Genomic DNA, 10,283 nt, shown 5'->3' on the forward strand with positions numbered 1-10,283 from the left:
CAGTGAACAAAAGAGACAAGCTCAGTACGCATGGAGTTGACATTCTTATAGAGACAGGCAGTAGACATAATAAGTACAGTATGTTATACAGTTTATTAGAATATGATAAGTTCTATGGAGAAATAAGAAACGGAAAAGGAGTGTCAACATAAGAAACATCCAATCTGTCTGGCTGACTCAGTGGATAGAGCGTCGCAGGACATGTGCATGTCCTGGGTTGGATCTCCAGTCAGGGCACACATGAGAAGGGACCATCTGCTTCTTTTCTCTTCCCTCTCCTTTCTCTTATTTTATTTTTTTATTTATTCATTTTAGAGAGGCGGTGGGGAGAGAGAGGGAGGGAGAGAGAGGCAGGAGGAGGAGTAGGAAGCATCGATTATCGATTCCCAAATGTGCCTTGACCAGGGAAGCCCAGGGTTTCCAACCAGTGACCTCAGCATTCCAAGTCAACACTTCATCCGCTCTGCCACCACAGGTCAGGCCTTTTTTTCTTTTTCTTTTCTCCTCTCCTCCTTTTTCTCTTCCCCTCTTAGAGCCAGTGGCTTGATTGGTTTGAACGTCCACCTCAGGTGCTGAGAATTGTTGACTGAGCATTGACCCCAGACTGTGGTTGCCAGGTGGATTTGGGTTGGGGCCCCTGTGGGAATCTGTCTATCTCCCCTCCTCTCACAGGAAGGGAAGGGGGGAAGGGAGAGGAGGGGAGGGAAGGTTCAAACCTGTAAGAATTGTTATGAGTTTATTTGAGCCGAACTGTCAGAAAGCTAATCAATTTGCCAGGAAGCAAAATCTCAATGGACTGAGAAAACGCTCTGGAAAATGGCAGCCTCATTCCTTAATTTATACATTAGATCAGTAGGTTAGGCATAAAAGGGATTACAGGAAATCCAGTGGTGATAGATTAGGGATTTGGGAGAAAGCAAAGCGGGGAAATCTTTGGGATTGGATTAAAATGATATATACTTCGTCCTGGCCGGTTGGCTCAGTGGTAGAGCGTCGGCCTGGCGTGCAGAAGTACCGGGTTCTATTCCCGGCCAGGGCACATAGGAGAAGTGCCCATCTGCTTCTCCACCCCCACCCCCTCCTTCCTCTCTGTCTCTCTCTTCCCCTCCCGCAGCCAAGGCTCCATTGGAGCAAAGATGGCCCGGGCACTGGGGATGGCTCCTTGGCCTCTGCCCCAGGTGCTAGAGTGGCTCTGGTCATGGCAGAGCGACGCCCCGGAGGGGCAGAGCATCGCCCCCTGGTGGGCAGAGCGTAGCCCCTGGTGGGCATGCCGGGTGGATCCCGGTGGGGCGCATGCGGGAGTCTGTCTGTCTCTCCCCGTTTCCAGCTTCAGAAACAAACAAACAAACAAACAAACAAAAAATGATATATACTTCTTTTACAAAAGCAAGTATAGAGTAGTTAACAGTTAAAAATCAACATGAGCCTGACCAGGCGGTGGCGCAGTGGATAGAGCGTCTGACTGGGATGCAGAGGACCCAGGTTCGAGACCCCGAGGTTGCCAGCTTGAGCGCGGGCTCATCTGGTTTGAGCAAAAGCCCACCAACTTGAACCCAGCGTCACTGACTCCAGCAAGGGGTTACTCGGTCTGCTGAAGGCCCGCGGTCAAGGCACATATGAGAAAGCAATCAATGAACAACTAAGCTGTTGCAACGCGCAATGAAAAACTAATGATAGATGCTTCTCATCTCTGTTCCTGTCTGTCTGTCCCTATCTCTGACTCACTCTCTGTCTCTATTAAAAAAAAAAAAAAAATCAACATGATGCCTGCCCTGTGGTGACACAGTGGGTAAAAGCGTCGACCTGGAACACTGAGGTCACCAGTTCGAAACCCTGGGCTTGCCCGGTCAAGGCACATATGGGAGTTGATGCTTCCTGCTTCTCCCTCTGTTCTTTCTGTCTCTTTCTCTCTCTGTGTCTCCTCTCTCTCTCAAAAAAAAAAAAAAAAAAAAGAATAAATAAAATGTAAAAAAATAAATAAGTTGTAAAAATCAACATGATAATAACAATGAGGGGATTTGGGGGCTCTTTTAGTGTGGTGGCTATGCCCTGAGGGGTCTGGAAAAGATTATTCTTACATTTCAAAGGCATGTTGCTTTTATATTTCAAAGGTATGTTATCAGTTATGTTATTGTAGATGCAAAAAGAAAAAGAAAAAGACAACAGACAGGCTCAGTTAAAGTAAACATTGACCCCTTGTTAGGGAAATATACTGCCTAGAACAGGACATGACTACCTGCCATGAACTGCTTTTAGTTAAAAAGCTTTAATTTCTACCATCCTGTGTGGTTATTTTAGGTCTCTGAGTTTGCAAGGTCACCATGCAGGCCTCCACTGAGCTTGTAGGTTCAGCATGTCTGGGGAAGGGGTTCCCCAACCCTCCCCCACCTGTTTTTTTCTGGTCAGCCCAGAGAGGGAAGCTGCTTTCCCTGCCTGCTTGCTCGTCGGCTGTTGTGAGACTCTAATAAACAGAATGGCCCACCATTTTCGGCCTCCACAGTTCCTTTACCGTCTGCCGAATCCAATGGGAACCTGCATGCCACAGCCACCAGCTATACAATCAGAAATGTCCAAACCTGTAGAGAATTTTTAGTTTACTTGAGCTACTCTGAGGACATGCAGGGAGCAAGATCTCAAATGCTTTAGAGAATAACAGTTTTGCAGCTTCTTTTATGCATTTAAGATTATGAAGGGAACTAAAAAGATTACATGAGGGAGAAAGCAATGCAGGGACTGTATTACAGGTTAGTTAAGATCATGTGTCCTCTTGGGCCTGACCAGGCGGTGGCGCAGTGGATAGAGCATCGGACTGGGATGCGGAAGACCCAGGTTCGAGACCCTGAGGTCTCCATCTTGAGCGTGAGTTCATCTGGTTTGAACAAAAAGCTCACCAGCGTGAACCCAAGGTCACTGGCCTGAGCAAGGGATTACTCGGTCTGCTGAAGGCCCACGGTCAAGGCACATATGAGAAAGCAATCAATGAACAACTAAGGTGTCGCAACAAAAAACTGATGATTGATGCTTCTCATCTCCCAGCATTCCTGTCTGTCTGTCCCTGTCTATCCCTCTCTCTGACTCTCTCTCTCTGACTCTGAAAAAAAATAAAATTAAATTAATTAAGATCATGTGTCCTCTTGAGGTTGGTTAAGTTTATGTCGAAAGTGTGTTAACCTAGTGATAGGGCTGAAGTGTGTTAACCTAGTGATAGGGCTGCAGGCGGGGGCCATGGCCCCCTTCTCCCTTAAGTAGACAAGGGACATTAAAAAACTGGACATTTCAGATCACCTCTCCCCAGGCATCAGATTGACTCACCCGGGTGTGGAAGGTCCCCTAGCTTACTAACAGTTAACCTTTTTTTCCCCATATTGACTACCAGCCCCTACCCTTGAATCCCCTCTTTAGCCCTACCTGTTAGAGAACTGGTTGCTGACCTCCGCCTTAGGAGTCAGCCGGCAGATGACCCCTTAATAAACTTTTCTTGCCTGAACTTGAGCGTCCTCCTTCAACCGACCTTACATTTTGGTGCTGAAACCCCGGAGGGGCGCCTGCCAGGACCTGCTGGATCGCCTTTCTCTCCCGCTTCCCTTCCCCTGGACTTGATCCGCCTCCTGGCCACCCCTCCTGAACCTGCAGAGAGCACGCCCTTCTCTGGGGCTTTCCACCCTTGCCATTGCTAACCCTACAAACATCACCAGCCTGATTCCTTCTCTCAAGGGTGAGTAAAGAGTTCTCCTAGCTTGGGTCTCCTTATACACACATCTCTCTCTCTCTCTCTCTCTCTCTCTCTCTCTCTCTCTCTCTCTCTTTCTCTCTCTCGGCTTCAGCCTCTCGAAAATCTTAGCACTAGGCCAGGAAGACTTTCTTGGCCTATGGGCCTGATCCTCACAATCTGGGGACGCCCAATTTGTGAGTGATCCTCTCTCTCGCTTTAGGAGACTGGCTGGGGCAGTGGTTCTCAGTGTGCACCCTAGAAGATTTTTAGGTGTGCTCTAGGGTATTCCAGAGAAATATGTGCCTGTTGGGAACCAAAAAACCAACAGGGTTTTTGGAGTTTAGATTTTTGGGGGACAGAGGTGTGGGAAATTGGCTGTAAACTGGCAGGCTGCCCAACCCCCCACCTCATTTGCCTGATTAGGCTGCAAAAGGCTGTTAAGCTGTGGTGCTGGATTGTTTACACTACCTCCATGTTCCCTGGAAAGACTGGAGGCAAGTTTCTTCTATCCTTTGTTTGGTGTAAAGTTAAGATGATATGTATGGTGCGGTTTTCTGCACTCAACACAATTAAGAGTAAAAAGAGAGGAATTCTTCAATGTATTGATGAGGAAATGAGAGTTTGCCTTTCAAATATATGCCTAAACATTTAAGAAATTGCTAGGACACATCAGGCTCATGTTTCTCATAAACACAAAAATGAAAAAACTTAACACATTCGTGCCAGGACCTGCTGAATTTACTAAATCTTACTAAGAATGTATCTATATATATATAAAGATAACTTTTTGTCATTTTTAAAATTTTTTTATTTTATTTTATTTTTATTTTTAAAAGACTTTATTTATTCATTTTAGAGAGGAGAGAGAGAGATAGAGAGAGAGAGGAAGAAGGGGGGAGGAGCAGGAAGCATCAACTCCCATATGTGCCTTGACCAGGTAATCCCAGGTTTTCAAACCAGCAATCTCCATGTTCCAGGTTGACGCTTTATCCACTGCGCCACCACAGGTCAGGCACTGTTTTTTTTTTACGTTTTAACTCCTCTTATTTTATAAATTCTAAAAAGCATAACAGAAAAAATGTAACATAAAAATGTTTTTTAATGTCAGAATAAATTTAATTTTGTCATATTTATTTTGTTTAATTACCATAAAAGCACGCTTGGACTTTATATATTTTTCTTTAATATTTGACTTAATTATTATAACATATTTCTCAGAAATTTGTATATAGTGTGCCTACAATTATTTGTAGGATTTTTTTTTTTTACAGAGACAGAGAGAGTCAGAGAGAGGAATAGATAGGGACAGACAGACAGGAACAGAGAGAGATGAGAAGCATCAATCATCAGTTTTTCGTTGTGACATCTTAGTTGTTCATTGATTGCTTTCTCATATGTGCCTTGACCACGGGCCTTCAGCAGACCAAGTAACCCCTTGCTCAAGCCAGCGACCTTGGGTCCAAGCTGGTGAGCTTTTGCTCAAACCAGATGAGCCCACACTCAAGCTGGTGAGCTCGGGGTCTCGAACCTGGGTCCTCCACATCCCAGTCCAACACTCTATCCACTGTGCCACTGCCTGGTCAGGCTATTTGCAGGATTTTAAATGTGCCTCAACTTCAAAAAGTTTGAGAACTACTGCTCTAGCCAATTAAGCTATCTGGCCAGGGCTCTTATTTTTCAATTACAATTGACGTACAATATCTTCATTTCAGGTATAGAACCCAGTGACAAAACATTATATAATTTATTCAGTAATCATCCTGTTAAGTCTTGTACTCATCTGACACCATACATAGTTATTAGAATAATTTTGAAATTTATTTATTGATTTTAGAGATCATCAAAATGTTCTCTGTATCTATGTTTATTTCTGTTCTGCTTGTTCATTTATTTTGTTTTTTTCGATTCAATTGTTGATAGATATGTATTCATTGCCATTTTATTGTTCATATTTTTATCTTTCTTTTCTTCTTTTCAAACAAGTTTCTTTAACATCATGTAACACTGTGTTGGTGGTGGTGATGATCTCCTTTAGCTTTTCCTTGTCTGGGAAGCTCTTCATATGTCTTTCGATTCTAAATGATAGCTTTGCTGGGTCAAGTAATCTTGGTTATAAGTCCTTGTTTTTCTTTCTTTTCTCTTCTTTTCCTTTCCTCCCTCCCTCCCTCCCTCCTTCCCTCCCTCCCTCTTTCTTTCTTTCTTTCTTTCTTTCTTTCTTTCTTTCTTTCTTTCTTTCTTTCGAGCTGCTGGGTCAAGTAATCTTGGTTATAAGTCCTTGTTTTTCTTTCTTTTCTCTTCTTTTCCCTTTCTTTCTTTTCTCTCTCTCTTTCTTTCTTTCTTTCTTTCTTTCTTTCTTCTTTCTCTTTCTTTCTTTCTTTCTTTCTTTCTTTCTTTCTTTCTTTCTTTCTTTCTTTCTTTCAGGAGGGGAGATAGTGAGACAGTTTCACACACACCCCAACTGGGATCCACCCGGCAACCCCTATCTGAGGCCAATGCTGGAATCAACCGAGCTGTCTTCAGCACCAAAGGCTGATGCTCAAACCAACCAAGCCACTGGCTGTGACAAGGGAAGAAAGAGGAAGAGAGAGAAGGGGGAGTGGGAGGGGAAGAAAAATAGATGGTCACTTCTTATGTATGCCCTGACTGGGGATCAAACCAAGATGTCTGCACACAGGGTTGGTGCTCTATCCACTGAGCCAACTGGCCAGAGCCAGTCCTTGCTTCTCTCTCTTTTCTTTTTTTTTTTTGACAGAGACAGAGAGAGGGACAGATAGGGACAGATAGATAGGAAGGGAGAGAGATGAGAAGTATCAACTCTTCTTTGTGGCATCTTAGTTGTTCATTGATTGCTTTCTCTTATGTGCCTTGACTGGGGGAGGGGGGCTGCAGCAGACCGAGTGACCCCTTGCTCAAGCCAGTGATCTTGGGTTCAAGCTGGTGAGCTGTGGTGGACCAGATGAGCCTGATCCTCTGCATTGCAGTCCAATGCTCTACCCACTGCTCCACCGCCTGGTCAAGCCAGTTCTTGCTTTTCATAATTTTTACTCTTTCTTGCCACTCTCTTCTAGCCAGTAAAGTTTCTGTTAAGAAATCAGCAGACAGTTTTATGGGAGCATCCTTGTAGGTAACTAACTGATTTTCTCTTGTTGCTTATAAGATTTTCTCTCTGGCCCTGGCCGGTTGGCTCAGTGGTAGAGTGTCAGCCTGGCGTGCAGGAGTCCCGGGTTCGATTCCCGGCCAGGGCACACAGGAGAAGCACCCACCTGCTTCTCCACCCCTACCCCTCTCCTTCCTCTCTGTCTCTCTCTTCCCCTCCCGCAGCCAAGGCTCCATTGGAGCAAAAGTTGGCCCGGGTGCTGAGGATGGCTCTGTGGCCTCTGCCTCAGGCACTAGAATGGCTCTGGTTGCAACAGAACGATGCCCCAAATGGACAGATCATCGCCCCCTGGTGGGTGTGCTGGGTGGATCCCTGTCGGGCGCATGTGGGAGTCTGTCTGACTGCCTCCCCGTTTCCATCTTCAGAAAAATACAAAAAAAAAAAAAAAAAAGATTCTCTCTTTGTCTTTAACTTTTTGTATTTTATTCATGATATGTCTTGATGTGGACCTCTTTGGGTTAATCTCATTTGGGATGAACCAGGTTGATAGAAACTCAGATATGGCCTGACCAGGTGGTGGTACAGTGGATAGAGCGTTGGACTGGGATGTGGAGGACCCAGGTTCCAGACCTCAAGGCTCACCAGCTTGAGCACGGGCTCATCTGGTTTGAGCAAGGCTCACCAGCTTGAGCACGGGCTCATCTGGTTTGAGCAAGGCTCACCAGCTTGAGCCCAAGGTCACTGGCTCGAGCAAGGGGTTACTCGGTCTGCTGTAGCCCCTGCATTCAAGGCACACATGAGAAATCAATCATGAACAACTAAGAAGCCGCAATGAAGAACTGATGTTTCTCATCTCTCTCCTTTCCTGTTTGTCTGTCCCTATCTGTTCCTCCTCTGACTCTCTCTGTCTCTGCCACAAAAAAAAAGAAAAGAAAAGAAAAACACAGATATGGCACCTGCTGGTTCTGTGTATGTACGTGTGTGTTTGCAGGGGTGCTTAGAAAAGGAGCAGCGGCTTCTGGCAGCACTTTTGTCTGACAGAAAACTGCCCCCAGTTCTTGCTCTGATGCCAAACAATCCAGTTCCTCTGTTATGACGCTGCTTCCTTTCAAGCCCCTGCCCCAGTGCTGGAGCTCAGAGGGAGTGGATCAAGTAAGTTCATGCATGGACCCTCATTTAAGAGGAGCTGCCTGGGACTCCTGCAGCCTTCTGTCTCGCTCAGCCATAATCCTATTGGGTTTTACAGCCAGAAGTTATGGGGACTTCTCTTTCTCGCTCTGGAACTCTGGGATGGGAGGCCAGATGTGAGGCTGAGACCCCTCAATCCTCACGGGAAACCCCCCACAGCTGAGCTATTCCTACCGATTTTAAACTGCCACACACGGGTGTGGGACCAGCCCATTACTCATCTCTGCCCCTCTTACCAGTCTCAGTGTGGCTGTAAACCCCTACTTGTAGGATTCCCATTCAACTACATTGTAGGTGGTTCTGAATGATGGCTGTTTTTTAGTTCAGTTGTAACTTTGATGTGGTAATGGGCGGATTAGAGTATTGCATTTACCTATGCTGCCATCTTGACTGGAAGTCTGGTTCATTTTGCAAATAAGTTCATAACAATGTGGAATCAGTTGGGCTTGTATCAGGCACAGTTTGAGAATCTCTGTGATTCTACATATTCTCTTGTGTATGTGTGAGATTCTACATATCCTTGCATTTAAATACTAGATTAGAGCCTTACCTGTGGTGGCTCAGTGGATAAAGCGTCAACCTGGAAATGCTGAGGTTGCCGGTTCGAAACCCTGGGCTTGCCTGGTCAAGGCACATATGGGAGTTGATGCTTCCAGCTCCTCCCCCACTTCTCTCTCTCTGTCTCTCCTCTCTCTCTCTCTCCCTCTGCCTCTCCTCTCTAAAATGAATAAATAAAAATTTAAAAATACTAGATTAGAAATTAAAATGACAGCACTATAATTATAAAGATGAAAGAACTTGTTGGGCAAACAAGTGTGTTAGGCTTGCTCGCCTGTACATTGCCTGATTGGTGCATGAGCATTGGGGCAACACCACCTGTGTACAGTCTATGCAAGGCTGCAGGTGCTAGCCCTCAGGGCGGCAGATTGCCTGCCACCATTGGGAGGGGCCGTGTTTTGTTATTGTTTGCCAAAGAAGGGTTTCACCCCTCCCCGCCTGTTTGCTCAGGAGCCTAGTCAGAGGGAAGTGGTTTTCTCTGCCTGGAGCTCATCTGCCATTGCAAGACTCTAATAAATGGAATGGCCTGCCATCCTCCAGCTCCACAGTTCCATTACTGTTTGCCCGAATCCACTGTGAACCTGCATGGTTGCAGCCATCAGCCTTACAAAACTATTCTGCCATTCTACATATTCTTTTGGAGTTTTTATGTTTAAATTTTAAAACAGTGAATCAGGGTATGAACTGCAAAGTGTAAGATTTTTATTGAGTAAATGCATATTTTAATTTATATATGACATATTTTACTGAATTTGAGTAATATCTCTAAAATTGAACTTTATTCATTTTCAGTTGTTAATTTTAAAATGAAAGAATAAAGCCTGACCTCTGGTGGCACAGTAGATAAAGCATTGACCTGGGAACACTGAGGTTGCCGGTTCAAAACCCTGTACTTGTCTGGTCAAGGCACATATGGGAGTTGATGCTTCCGCTCCTCCCCTCCTTTCTCTCTCTCTCTCCCTCTCTCTCCCCTCCCTCCTCTCTAAAATGAATAAATTTAAAAAATAAAATAAAAAAAAATAAAAGAAAAGAATAAAATAATTATCATTATTGATGTCAATGAGATAAAGCTTTGAAACCTGTAAAAATTGTTATGAGTTTATTTACGCCAAACTGTCACCAATTGCTGGGAAGTAAAGTCTTAAAAGATTGAGAAAATGCTCTGGAAAATTGTGGTTTCACCACTTATTTAATTTATTTTTTATTTTTTATTTTTTTTACAGAGAGAGTCAGATAAGGACAGACAGACAGGAACAGAGAGAGTTGAGAAGCATCAATCATCAGTTTTTCGTTGCGACACCTTAGTTGTTCATTGATTGCTTTCTCATATGTGCCTTGACCGTGGGGCTACAGCAAACCAAGTGACCCCTTGCTGGAGCCAGCGACCTTGGGTCCAAGCTGGTGAGCTTTACTCAAACCAGATGAGCCTGTGCTCAAGCTGGCAACCTCGAGGTCTTGAACCTGGGACCTCTGCATCCCAGTCCGATGCTCTATCCACTGCACCACCACCTGGTCAGGCTCACCACTTATTTAAAAAAAATTTTTTTTTTAATTTATTGATTTTAGAGAGAGAGAGGAAGGGGGGGCATTGATCTGTTCTTGTATGTGCACTGACCAGGGATCAAACAAGCAACCTCTGTGCTTCAGGGTGATGTTTCTAACCAACCAAGTTATACAGCCAGGGATCAACACTTATTTTATACATCAGAATCAAAGTGGAAGACGGAA

The sequence above is a fragment of the Saccopteryx bilineata genome, chromosome 9 (assembly GCF_036850765.1).
Source record: "Saccopteryx bilineata isolate mSacBil1 chromosome 9, mSacBil1_pri_phased_curated, whole genome shotgun sequence".
Lineage (NCBI taxonomy): Eukaryota > Metazoa > Chordata > Mammalia > Chiroptera > Emballonuridae > Saccopteryx > Saccopteryx bilineata.